This window comes from Hippichthys cyanospilos, chromosome 20 (genome assembly GCF_059441005.1).
Source record: "Hippichthys cyanospilos isolate Australia breed blue-spotted pipefish chromosome 20, RoL_Hcya_1.0, whole genome shotgun sequence".
NCBI lineage: Eukaryota > Metazoa > Chordata > Actinopteri > Syngnathiformes > Syngnathidae > Hippichthys > Hippichthys cyanospilos.
The window spans coordinates 3,293,234-3,308,150 of NC_142388.1; positions in this window are offsets into that span (position 1 = coordinate 3,293,234).

The window sequence follows — 14,917 nt, forward strand, 5'->3', positions numbered from 1 at the left end:
CCGAGCATCAGCTCACCTGCGGCGCGGTGGCGCGGTGACGCTAAGCCACTGATCGGGGCTCTTCCTCTTCACCTTCCCTTGTTGCTGTTAACACTCTGGGAGCAGCTGCAACACGAGAGCACTTCTTAAGGTGCCGGTGAATGGGACCGGTCCACGTAGCTGGTTAACTGACACGCAAGTGACAAATGGGCCTGCGCCATGGAAGTGCGTGCGGGTATCTACAATTACCTGCAGAGCTGAGAGGAAATAGTTTACCTTAAAAGTTATGGTACGCTGAAGCCTGACTGTCTGGGGAGCGTGTGTTTAGAAGTCCTTATCTGCATCGGAGCGGAGCGCACCTGAGAGCAAAGGGCATTGTTAGGAAATACAAGATGGAAAATGATTTGGTGGTTACCTCCACCAAGGAAGTGTCAATCATTATTACTGCCGATCGTATTTAGCATTGCATGGCCCTAGCAAAGCCTTGGCGAGCGATATGGGCTATTTATGAAAATCTTTGGCTCGTGCATTCCAGTGTAGAACTCATGTCAGTTAAGAATGAAGAAAATGGCCGACCTACACCAAGCTTGAGCCAAGTCATGGGTGGAGAAACGCACTGTGGGCGCAGCATTATTGAAATTAGCCAGAAATCTGAAGAGTTTGCTGAATACGCATTTCTAACGCACGGCTTGCAGATGATTTACATAGTTGTGTAATGTAACGCTTGACAGGCAGACAGGCGCTCCTGAAACATAACACTTTGGATGTAAGCTTTAAAAAGTGAACATGCCCCGTTAGAGTTAAAAATGTTCACCGCTTGATATTATGCTCCGCCACTGACTCCTTGTGCAAGTATCAACAATATAACTACAATAAAAACATACTTGATGTTATGCTTTTTGACAAGTGGACCCACCTCCAACATTTGTCAGATTAATGATATGCATTATGCAATGAAAAATTGCACTTTTCTTTGATGGTGGCTGTGAACCAGCACCTTTCATCAGACGATTATTCACACAGCAAAACTGTTTGACTTTGCCGATTTTCTTTAAAGGGAGGAGGAAATGATAATAAATCCCACCTGTGTGAGCGCATCGTCCTCTACCGGAGGATGTAAAGTTTCCAAAGCGCCCTTATGCGCCGCTATAAAGACTCCCACCTCCTGACCCAGAGGGGCCAACCTGTAATAAGAACCATTGGAATGATGTGATTGATCGCGCAGCTGAGACTGCAACATGCTGGATGGGCCAGTGCTTGCCAGTGCTCGGGATGGTATGTGGAGTGTGTGTATATGTATGTGCATGTGTGAGGGTGTGTGTGTGTGTATAATATATATATATATATATATATATATATATATATATATATATATATATATATATATAATCAGTGGTTTGGGTTTGCGGCGACAGATGTGGAACAAGTAACACCACGCTGCAATGTTTGTTTAAAGCCCGTTTGAATAAAAGGCAGCAGCATGACAAATTTATTTGAACTAAAATCGAAGCACCCACCCGGGTATGGAAATTTCAAGTTTTGCGAAGGGAACAAAACCGCGTGAAGATACAAACTCCCGATAAAAAACAGCTTACTGTAGAGGAGTCATTTACACAAGGAAGCAAGTATTATAAATATTATAGACTGCAGAATAGAAGCCTTTAATTGTCATTGTACAGCAGGTGTGTAAAGAAATTGGTAGCACCTTCTCCAAATTGTTTTGTTTGTATCTTAAGTGGTAAAAGTAATAATGTTCATCTTTAACAAAGTTGAAAAGAAGAGTTTTATGTATGCACTATCAATCTCATACAAGGAAGACATTTTGCACTTTAATTCAGAGAGGGCGCTATGTTTAATTGCTGGCTATATGTGTGTATATATATATATATATATATATATGTGTGCTACATAAGATGCCTTAACAAAAAGCAAGGCGTAAATCACATTGATAGCAGTCAGTCCCTGCAAAAGTGCTTTGTTTGTTCCCGTAAGCGACTGATTACCCAGCTGTTTCTCAACACCTTTGTCTCGCGTCGTTTCAAATCTTAGCCGAGTGACATCCACATGATGGATATTCCACAAGCACAAAGAGACGGCAAGGCAGAGGGGAGGGCCCGGTAGAAGACTTGAAAGATTGTTCATATCCCGTTTTGCATACCTGATGTCATCTTGAAGCGAACGCCTCTGCGTTCTCACGGCCCTTACGGGCGAGTTGCGTCTTTGCCGTTGTTACGACTTTGCATTCTTGGGACGGTTTGTGTGTGCAGAAAGCAGAGATGGCGGAAGTACTCACATATTTAAATAGTAATACAAATAGTATTATTAATAATATTTTGTATTAATAGAACCACAAAAAAAAGACACACAATCCAAAATCTGAAATACATAAAATTTAAGTACAAAAGTCAAGCACCAGACCTTAACCCAATAGAGCAGTCGGACCACAGATGGAGGCACTTCAAGATTTTATGCACTATTGAAATGGTTTCTGCAGCTATCAGCAAATTTTGAGTTTATTTAACGTCATTGCAAAAATAGTGCATGGTTCCTTTTCAAATTCAGGGCAAATGAACTAGAACATGAAATGACTTAATCCTAAAAACAACTTTGCACTTTTTAGGGGGTACTTGGCTGAACAAATATTTCACTGGGGCTACAAAGTCTGAGAACCACTGCAACAGAGTATGCAGTTTTGCTTCCATAAAGGTTGAAACCCCTGGAACCAAACTAAGAACTATGAAGAACTACGAGAGGCTATAATAAAAGCCTGGAAAAACATTTGAAATGAAGAAGTCAGTTTTCAAAGGGTGTAGCTAGTAATCGTAACTAGCAACACAAATACTCATGTAGAAATTTGTGTTAAAAAAAAAAAAAGCGCCCCAAAATCGAGTAGGTGTGATACGTTGGTGTGACCTGAGCCTCTAATCCGATTAGCTCCGTCACCAAAGCCTGCCCTCCTGCGGGCGATGAGGGACGGGGAGGCGCACACAAGCCAGTTCCCCCGCCATGACTCAGTCACACCTGCAGCCGCGAACTTCCAGGCGTCACGCTTCACTGATCGGAAGTCTGATCCCCGATAAGGGTTGCGCCTTTCTGGGCGGAGCTGCAGAGCGGCGCTGGAGAGTGAAAAGATGATTGAGAGTGAAGCTGCGGGGGTGGCAGAAATGGGGTTGTGTACCGCCGTGGGTGGGAGGCGCTCGGATGGGGCGAGTGACAGGATGATGATGGGGGCGGATCCGAGTCCAAAGCTGGTTCTTTTTTTTTTTTTTTTTTTGAAGGTTGGAAGAGTTGATTGATTAATGGTTTCAAAGCCCTGAGGGGAAACATTGCTTGAACTTCCTATGCTGCTGATGGGCGTTGCCGCAAACGCTGGGATTCTCACTTTGTGAATGGGTGAATGCTATTCAGGAAAATGCACAGTCAGCAAAACGAGGGCGAAAACAATTCAACTTGGAAAGAGTTTCCCCCAGGAAAAAAAATCTGGCAAAATTGCTGGAATTCTGAATGGAAGAAATATGAAATCATGATAAGATTTGGAATAAAATGGAATCACGTAGAAATGATATTAAAAAATACTGAATGATGTTGAATGACGTTAAAAGATATAGAATGCTGAATGGGGAAAAAATGAAATCGTAGAAAAAACTGGAATGAAATGGAATTATACAGGACAATGTGGAATGATTTAGTAAAATATCAAATCAGGAATTAAACGGAATCATGTAGAAGCATTGAAAAAACTGAGTCATATGTAAAAACATTAAATATATAGAATGATAAATGCAATGGGATTGAATGACGTGGACTAATATTGAAAGATGTGGAATAATGTGAAATATCATTAAATGACCTGAAATAATACATAAGGATGTGGAAAGGTATTTGCTGATATGGAATAGCCTGCAATGATACCATTGAGAAATGCAATGTTTGGCAAAATGCAATAATTTTTGTAAGTAAACTGAATGAGTCAAACAATCTGAAGTGATGTGAATACGTTATGTTTAATGTGTCATTTTGGGTGAAAAGTTTGGATTTCGCCATTTGTTGGATGTTTTCACACGTCACTGACTTTGTGGTCAAGGACTTGTGTGTGTGTGTGTGTGTTTAATGACTTATATATGTAGTTTGAAAGGCATTTTATAATAGTGGACACAAGTGAATAGGCTGGGTCTCAGGACGCTATACTGGGCGCCATTTTTTTTTTTAATCATTAAAATTTGACAGGGTTTTTAATGCCTCTCTGGTATGAAACATTTATTTTCAAGGACGTTCTGAAACGTCATTAATATTAAAAAAGTCAAGGATGTTTAATCTTAAAGCTCAGCAAAAACGTTATCGTGTCCACTTTAATGATTGTGATGATGCGGTGAGTTCTCGCGTTCTTCTTTTCAAATAAACTCTTTTAATATTTTGTCACGCGAGTCCAGTAATGTTGGCTGATTTCCAAACGGACTTCAAAGCTTCCACTTCACTACTTCCTTGCGTAAATACCTGCTTTGAATACTTTAACACCCCCTTCCCCCCCCTGTTTTTTTTTAAGCATGTATTGAGCACATCTCTATTGAGCGGTCACTTTTACCCTTCGTGTCGAGTTGTTTCCTTGAGGACGCTCGGGCGTCAACAAAGGTGCATTGTGCGCTTTACGCTCGGAAATAAAAAAAAAAACTGAAAAGGAACAATAGAGCGTTTGTGGATGCTGCGCAAAGCGGCGGGGGCAAGAGGCGGAGAGCTTTCCAGGAGCAGAAGTTGTTGTGTTGCGAGTTAAGGAGGAATTCAAAGTGCTTGAGAAGATATTAGGTAGAGGAGCTGGCGTTTTGGCTGCGAAGCATCACACTGACTGCCAAGCCGTGTTCCTCTGGTGGAAGCCAGAGACATACACACATTTGTACAACTACACTTGTGAGGACATCTATTGACATGAGTTTCCTAGCTTCTATCCTCAATCATCAGAAATGATTGCCAATGAACTTAACTACCGTAAAAAACCTCCATCCACATTGCAATGTTTATTTAAAGAAATTGCTGCTACACAAATCCAGCACAGTGATTTTTTTGAGCCTATGACGTGTCCAATCAGAAAAAAAAAACTTCGACCTCTGACGTTACTGGTATCATTTAAGTTTGTTACACACAACTGCAAAACCGGAGGATTGGCCAAATCGGAGGTTTTTAAAGATTTGATTTTGATGGGGCAAATAGGACAAACCGGAGACATTTACCGCCATTTTCAGAAAAAACTCGCGACATATAGACAAGACTTGAGGGTTAGGCAATCATTTCTAATGGTTAAAGTTAGAAGCTAATAAATGCATTATGTCAACGTATGTCCCCACAAGTACAGCCGTACAAATGTGTACAGGAACACGCACACAATGCTCAAGGGGCTGTTGTTAGGCTGCGCAGCAAGATATTTCCGAGGGAAAAAAAGACAAGTGTGTCAAACTGTTTTGTGACTGGCAGATTATACAACAGTTGCACAAGGCTTGTGACAACTCAGCCTCACCTTCTTTACGCCATTGTATTATTTCACAAAACATTACTCACAGCGGGTGTCAAAACAAGAGCTTATGGACTTAGTGCACAGGAAAAAAAAATGTTCAAACAAATCAGGTTGGAAAGAATTGAAACATACACACTACTGTAGATGCATTTGATGCTTTTGAAGACTGCATGGGTAAAAGACACGTGTTGGAGTCTCGTCTTTGGTTAATGGCGCGTCCTTATAAGAGAAGAGAACATTTTGTGGTCCCCACTCTGTAAAAATGGTTTAAGTATACCAAAAACTACCCTTTTTACCATTAACATAAGAAAAAAAACTAATCAACTTTCAACAATGTAATTACTTTTTATAGCATTTGTATAGGTTACAGGTTAGTCTAAGGTAGAAAAAAATAATACATCAAAATACCTGAAATAATGAAACAAGATACCAATCCTTTATTGTAATCAAACTTCATATGGTAAAATCAAAGCCTTTTCCTTGAGGTCATTTGCGCTCTTCCTTGGCGTCACCCCTCAAAGGGGGGTCCATCCCACTATTTGAAAACAACTGTTATAATAGACTGATAAATTGTCCACATCTTAAGATTTCTTTTCTGTGGCTCGTATGGGAAGACATACGAAAGAAAATGCCCATATTTGACGGGGAAACTCGTTTGCATGTATTTGAAAATATGTTCTACCTGATGTGCAAGTGCTCTTGCTAATACATTGAAAATTATTCATAGTGATCATGTTGAACTCGACTTTCCACAATCAGGATTTTTGACTCTGATCAGCAAGTATATAAATCACCGATCCGATCCCAAGATGGGTCAACATTTCTATTTGAATGCCACTGCAAAGACGCGATGTTAACAATAGCGCATGTTCAACTGGTCTCCCATCAAAGACCCTCAGCAGCTCAGAATGTCCCGACACAGCGTTTTTTTTTTTTTTTTTTTTTTTACATTTCGTGTGCGTCGCACAGCCAGCGCGCAGGCTGACGAGGGCACTCTCGCCCGGTGACACGTAGGCTCGGGAAATCTGCTGACATCTCCGCTTTGAACAGGCCACGCTAGGGCCTGTGAGCCTCGGTTGACGCTCACAAAGTCAGTATTCACCCAAGGGTGACCCAAAGACGGAATCCTGCAAATGAGCATTGCATTTGAGCTCAGAATGCACCTAAAGCTTAGTAGTCGTACAGTATGTACCCTCTATATTCTCCTTTGAAAATGAACACATGAACGTGGCCTGAAATCCATGTAAACAGTGTTGGCTGGTCACTACATCATTTCTGACATCTACTCGGCTTCTAGACTGGAAAGCAGACATCAGCCTTTTTCGCTGTGGGATTGTTTGGGCTGAGGCGGGGAAAGTGGGTCAGTGTCAAACACCCCGGGGAAGAAAAAGCGTCGCGAAATGGGGTACCGGCTCGTGTTTGCATGTAGTGAGTGGATGGAGAGATGGGATGTGAGTAAAGTGAATTGAGAATGCTTTGCTACTCATGCAGAAATATTAAACCCTTGAACCTTTGCAGCCGTGCCCCAAAAAAACATGGGAAGGGTTTTTTTTGCAAGGTGGCACGCGTGCTAATCAGAGAACATTTAAGCTTTTCCTTTTCAATTGAGTCATACTGGGATAAAATACGTTTCGGAAATTATTCATCCTGGTCTCGTTTTTGGATATACGGTAAAGAAAAACCATGGCATTTGAACAGGGGGGTGTAAACTTTTTATATCCGCTGGCAAGTGGCTATAGAAGACTGTCTTGGTTTGTGTTAGAAAAAAAAATAGAAAAGATGGTGACATTTTGAAGGCGCTTTTGAATTGGGCCAGCCGTTGAGTGCCGTTATGAAATAGGGGACCTTCAGAAAAATGATGGAAGGATAACAAACATCACTTATTTGATCAAAAAATGTTGACTTCTCATATCTGGCATCAGATGCTCAAAAGAAGAACCGCGAAATCTTTTTCTTTTGCCGCCAGATTGAAGTATTTTCCAGTGCTGAGCTGTGGCAATGGCTAGTCATGGAAAAGAAAAAGAAAAAGAAGCTACATTCAAGTGATATTTCCTCTATTGGAAGTCCTCATGAGGCGATATAGGGAAAACAGCTTCCAAAAGTGTGTTTTTTGCTTGTTGTTGTACTCGTTAACTCATTGCGTATTTTTTAAGATGTTACTTGTATTGAAACGACTTGGCTGACTTCTGACAATTGGGTCAAATATGGGCCTACCCTCTTTGGTCTAATATTGACCAATCCCCGACTTGGGTCTCTCTCATTCAATCTTCGGAGTTATTGGGTATCAAATGACTCAATTTGGGGGGTTGTTTCATTATTTTCACTCTTTTTTTTTTGGGAGGGGGGGCATTTGTTGAACAAAATGACTTTTTGAAGGTCGTGTTGTACAAAACAACCAAATTTATGAGGCTTGTGAAATCAACCAGTTTTTGGCAGGTAATTTTCTACAAAAGGACCCACGTTTTTGGGGTTGGCTTACACAAATAAAATAAAATAAAAATGATAAATGTTTTTTTGGGGTGTGGGGGGGTGCGTTGTGATGTATGAATTGACCAAATTTTGTATTATGTAATGATCCAAATTTTGGGTTATTTTAAAGAAAATGACCCGATTTTCTCATCTGTTTTGCACAAACTGACCCTAGCTATGGATTGGTCAATTTTTGACCTATATTGGGTTTTGATCCAAGTAGTAGACGGGTTCATTTTTGACTCATATTGGGTTATTTTTGTCCCAACTTCATCAACTACAACAACCACATCACTACTTCATCAGTTGATTCATCAGTTGATGTCAGTCAAGCAAAGCTAAGCCAAAAATATTTGAGTCGAATACATTGAGCTACTGTGTAACTTTGACTTTGGCGCCGGTCCCGATGCCAAACTTGATATGACCTTGAGCAGCGGTGCCTCAAAAGGAGTGAGCGGTTCAAACATTGTAGACAAAACACGGGATGAATGAAATAGTAATGAGAAGAGATGCGCCACCGTCTCCACTCTGGCCCTCACCCCCTGCGGCGATAATGCCCCCTCTCGTCTCCGTCTCATCCTCCCGTCCTCGTCGCATGGCTTCCTCCCGTCGTCCTCGACAGCAGGGGAGAAGCGAGCAGAAGGGGTGAGAGACGCGGACGTGTGAGCGAAGGAACACTTTCTTCCACTCGCTCGTATAAAGCCATCACCATCCCTGTTAAGTGCCTCCGCCGTCTGTCCTCCTCGCCCGCCGCCTGCTTGTCAAAGTGTTTATTCAGCCTGGCATTGTTTCCCCGCTCCTCGTTTTCACAGAAAGACTCAGAGAGCGCGATTCAATGCATTCACTTGAGGACAGTAGGGGAAATGAAAAGACATTTGGGGGGTAAAGACCCCCTGCCTCATGAGCGCCAGTCGGTGGGAGGCCGGGGAGGCGTCCGTGCCAGTGAGAGGTGGCGCTACGGTGGTGCGGCAATGGGGGACGGGGGCCTCTTTGGTCCGTGCCCCTGCTGATTGAGACGTACCCCACACAGGCGAAACCCACTTTGAGGTGGTACCGCGGCTCGAAAGGCCCCCTTTAGCCTCCGGGGCGCGCCAGTTCTAGTCAAGAGCCTGCTGGGAAGCAGCTTGTCCGGTGGGGGGGACTTGACATGCTGCTGGACAGAGCCGAAAGGAGCCTGCAAGGGGGAGCCGGGCGGGTCGGGGTACCGCTCTGTGCCAGGGTTGCCCGGGTGACGGGCGCAAGCAAGAGGCATGATTCTCTCGCTCTCTCTCTTTCTTCATGTATTATTTTTCCTTGTGTGCGCTGTCTGGTGGCGTGCCGCTCCACCGCTGCGGGGATGCGCCGATCCCTGCCGCTTCGGTGTCTTGGACCCTGGCCTTTGACGACGCGCACAAAGATAGACGGAGAAACTCCCACACTGCTTTGGCATCCGCGCCGCTTTCAGTTCAAGACACATGTGTCAATCATAAGTGTACGCTTGTCTAAAAATGGCTTTTTTTCAGGCTATTTACAAAGGTTTCTTCCATGCATAAACCCTTGCAAAGGTAAAGCCTCTCTTTTCTCAACAACTTTGAAACAGTAATCCATAACCTTTGCATTCCAGATGGATTACTGTAATGCACTTTATTTTCCAGCATTTCCTCCTTCAAGCACATCCAGTTTGTCCGCAATGTTGCTGCTTGTATGAGGGAGGACATAACTCCATTTCTGCTACTTGTGTATGTTAGTAGTTCCTCTTCACCTCGTGTGAGGCGTAGAGCAGAGGTACTGTAGTTATTGTTGCTTCTATCTCTGTATCTGGAAACATTTTGGATTTTTAAAGGGATTTTGCCTGAGGCCTGGTCCCCGCAGACCAAAGATCTCGAGACCTAAGGTGGGCTCCACCTTGAAGTTTACAGCGCCTGGTGGTCCCAGGCGATCTCCTATCCAAGTACTAACCAGGCCCTACTGTGCTTAGCTTCCGAGATCAGAGCCCTCTCAGTGTAGTATGGCCGTAAGATCCCTTCTTGTAGGTATAGGGATGTTTAAAAAAAAAAAACAAAAAAAAATTTCCGTGCAAAAACCTGTACTGCTATTTGCATTTTGAGTGTGTACCCATAATAAGATCCCAAAAAACGTTTTAACACAATGACAGCAAAAATGTAAATACCTTTCTTTCTGATGCAGGTGGGTACTATTGTGCCAACTATTGCTGAGAGCACTTATTCGCTGGCAGCACCCAATACCTTAAAATAGGGCTTATACTGACCCAATACTGAAACCTGGGATTGGTATTTGCCATTCTCAATTTATACATGCAAATTATTTTTGTTTAGAAGCCCTTTCAACTAAGTTAATAGTTAGTTACCCGTCCATTTTCTTTGGCACTCGCCCTCATTTTGGTACCAGGTGAACTATCGCCAATCCCGGTGGATTTTGGGCAAGAGGTCAGTCATTGACTGGTCAATCTAGAATATTCTTCCATTATCCTACCATGCATGTTTAGGAAAATAGGAAGAACCCAAGATATTAAAAAAACAAAACATGCAAACATGGGAAGGGAATACAAACAATACAGAGGATGCCTGTAGGCAAAATTCAAACCCCACGGCCAAAATCTGTCAGCAAACCACACTTAGTTTTCCCATTGCACTCCATTCCGGTTAGTCGAAAAAGCAATTACTGACCCAATCTGCTCAGCTTTTCACTTTTTTTCCATTTTCAGTCAAAAATGGTGTTTTGTTCACCCACTCAGATTCCACTGTGCGCAACTGTAGTGTATGACAATTGATCCTATTCCGATGGCCCAATCACAATAGTTTGAGAAATTACCACCCGGTTGACAGATTGATTTTATGTGCAGTGAAGTGTGCACGTGATTGCAGGAGTCTGGCTCGTGTTATGGCTCTGTCCAGGGATATAAAGCGCTGACTGTATTGGGAGCTACAAGGTGTTCTGGTATCCATTTGGACCAATCGGCACTGATGACTGGGGGTGGCGAGAGGGGCTCGGGGGAGTGGGGGATACCGCCCCACGAAAACTACTGCTCTTCCCTGATCAAACAAACCGCCAAGGAAGACCTCGGCCATGCTCTCGCTAACTCTACTATCCATATTTTCTTTCCTATACCACCCCCCCCCCCCCCCCCCACCCACCCATCCCCACTCCCGACTTTCGAACGATTCCTGATTCATCAGCCCAAGCGAGACAGGAAGCATTTTACAGCAAACGACAATCCGAGGGGAAATATTATACCTGATGTGAATAAGTGATGCATGGAGGCGTGGTAGGGAAGATAGAAGGCCTCGAGGAGACCAGACAGTCCTCACCCTTTAAAAAAAAAAGCTAATTGGCCTCTGCCGACTTCGTAATGGAGCCGTCAAAGGGTTCTACTTTCATGGAACAATGGCATTTGTGTGTGTGTGCGTGTGTCTGTGTGGGCGTGAGCACATACTACATGTATGTGAAGGCACAGGCTTTTAACCTGATGACCCGAGGTTGCTGCTAGGCCTCTTGCTTGGCCCTGAGGGGCATTCAGAAGCCTGTAAAGACAGCAAGAGGCTAATAGAAGAGGCGATGTAACTCCGGGTCTTGTGTACTGTATTTTAAAATCAATACAATATTGCAGCCGCTGCTCCTATTTGAACAGCCAAGGTGTTAGAGATAAATGATGGCCCAATAAATAAAATGGCAACAGAGACAATGAAACGCAGGTTTTTGTAATAAACAAAAATGAGACAAAATAGGACTCAAGTGTTTCCACCAGAGATGGGGACAAGTTCCTAAAGCCAAGTCAAAGTCAAGTCTCAAGTCTTCGATGCACAAATCCAAATCAAGTTCAAGTTTTAAAGGTTCCAAATCGGAGTCAAATCTCAAGTCCCTGAACCCGAATCCAAGTCAAGTCCAAGACGCTGACCGGGATTTATTGACGTGGATTGTTGATGATTGAGAAGCCCCCGTGGGTAAGATAAACTGTAGCAGGACCTGGATTTCTGGTCTCTATTCATTTCAGTCATTTTGAATTCTGCCTGTTCTTTTTGAGCCTTGTACATCCCTCATGGACAAAGACTTTCCTCAGATCTCATCATGTGTACGTTTCCTGTGTCCATCTCTGTCCACAGTTTTTGAATCAGTCCAGGTCGTCTTCCCATGATTTCCCACCTACCTCCATTTCTTTTTCCATGGCTTGAGGCTTTACTTCGTTACAGTTTGGGTTCTTGGGGCTATCCTTAGCTTACCCTCTTGGGAACCAACAAGCAGTTCCATTCAGTTTGCCTTCTCATAAACCCTGATCACTTGCATTTTTACCACAGGGCGTGTATATCTGATGTTGACTAGCATGATTGACATCATGGCATACCAAAGAGACACCATGTAATTTGTGAAGTGAACAAATGAAGAAGGAAGTAAGGGAGAACAAATCTTCACCTTTGTTGTTTTACATTGCGCTAACGTGGGAAAAACTGGAGTGCCCGAAGAAAGGGAGGAAAACAATTGAGATTCAAAGAGATACCGATTGTAAAAACCTATTAGAAAAAAGTGAGCTTTCCCATTCATTCGATACAACATAATTTAGATGGTGGGCAATTCTCTTAATTCTAAACCCGTTCAGATCCACGGACCTATGTTCTCTCGGTCCACTCTCCAATAGCATATCAAAACAACTTTCACAGTCAAAATCATATTGGAAGAAATATGATTCAGGTGGAGAAAAGATGACAAAGAAGGAAGGGGACAAGGAGGTAATAGGAGGGCCTGATGGTCCTAATCCCTCCTCGGTGGCCTGGCTTCCCTTCAACACAACAGGTCCTATAATTACCCCCTCTCTGCTGGCAGCTCACACTCACAACTCTAGCAGCGGGGAGCGGGCTAATACTCTTCATCCCCATTGCAGAAACACACACAGTCACACATATACACACTCGGATGTCTGGAAAAGGGCGCAAGAAAGCAAAAAAGACGGACACGGGTGACAGGACGGTGCGGCCGCTCGCTGTGACCCCGGGCCGAAGTCTGCCAGGAAGTCATTTGGCTGGCAGGAGGCGTCTCGAAGAGGCCGCCGCTCTCCGCCTGTCTGTCGGCCTCTCGCCGCCTGTTTGCAGCTCACCTAATTAACACGCTCCCGTCGCCAAGATAGTTTTCGCGCGAAAGAGCCTCCCGGTGTGTTTTGCAGAACGTGTACCAGACAGCGCAGTGTTTTTGTAGAATTTTACGAATGTTACTTCATCCACCAAATGGGCTAGTTCTCTCAAACAATCTCCCTGTTTTTTTATGAAAAACTTTGTTAGGATATTACCTGTACCCACGGGATAACCTGTCGTATGACAATGTTTGAATCTTTCGATTATCCTTGGGGGTCGCTGTAATGGATTTCAAATTAATACATCCGCGTGGGTTCACTTCAAACATTCTAACTCACAGTAGGAAAATAAAACCCCAGCTGTCATGTACACCGATGTACCTCGATGTTTCGCCCCGCTAGGAGATATCATGCTCAACGAAGCTACCGTAATGGACTGGCAATAGCATTAATAATGGATCAGCTCCGAGTCTCTTATAGCGGCTAAATAGCTTCCGAACATGATGACATATTCCGGATCGATAAAAGGACACTTTACACTCGGCGCTGATTTCCGCCTCAGGAATGAACATCCTTCAAGTGCTCCTGATTGATTTTGTCAACAGGGGGAGCTTTGTGGTAAACTTGAGCAGTTCAACTTTTCACCACAGTAATCCTTATTAACCAACAAAACAGACATGCAAAATTTTCAACCTCTCCCCCACTGTAGAACGCGTTATGCAAACCTTGGTTTTGGAAACCTTAACGGTTGTTCTTTTCATAGTATAACAAAAGCATTTGCTTCAAAATCAAATTCCAATGTGGAAGGCCATCATTTTGAGGCCATTTTCTTCAAAAAATAAAGTAAAATTCAGAGAATGAGCAGAACTTTGGCCCGCCTTGAAAAATTAGTACAACGCTGAAAAGAAGTTGTAGTGTTGTAGTTCTCAACTGGTTTTGGTTTGAGACATTCAGAGTCATTTTGACTTGGTCCTTTCTGTTTCAGAGAGGGTGGAGTGGATTTTCGAGACCACCACTACTTATCTAGTGATCAGTGAGTAGTTTGTAGAAGTGAAACAACGCATTTGCTTAGAACCGACATCTGTTTGGTTGCGGTACTTCAAAAACAACATAGCGGAATCAGCTTTTGTTGCGAATGTAATAAAAAATAAACATAATCGTCTTTCTAAACCTAGTCTGAAATTCCGAAAATCTCAACCTCCAAAAGTGTTCTTTTCTCCATCTACATACTTTTTAGTCTTTGTTGTCTTATTCTTGGTTGGTGTGGATTTGAATGAGAATAAATGAAGACATACCGGCTTCCTCTTTATAGAAGCGTTTCTTTGACCAGCTTTTCTAAGGGTGAGGCCATTTTCCCTTACAAAACAACCTCAATTCCTTAGCTAGTGCTGGTCCATCAATATTTATAGAATAGTCCCAAGCAGGTGATCTACAGTAGGTCAAGCATGACAGCGTCACATTGTTCTCCCCTGTAGCGTGCCCCATTGGTTAAATCAATTTGATGGTTGGATTTTTACATATTGTTGCTTTGATGATTGATTAAGGTTAGCGTGCCACTGAATAAAACAAAGCAATAAATGTCACATCAATGTCTGTTTTTCTTTTTTTTTTTTCGATGAGGAAATTACTTTGACAGATTTACGTACAATTTTGAAGGCGTCTGGTAATTTGAGCCCCTCTGGTATGACAGCCACTGGAACGACACGTGCACAGAGAATTTTCAAGCAATTTGAGAAAATCATTAGTACGGTAGTACTTAACAGCGACAGCTGTGCAAATGATGCGGGGAGGCGTATCGTTTTCTGAGCCGTTGGAGTTAATGTTTTACAGCGTTTAAGATGATAAAACGACTTTAAAAAGTCACTCCTTTAAGATTAGGACGCTTACGTTTTACAGTGTTTCAAAGT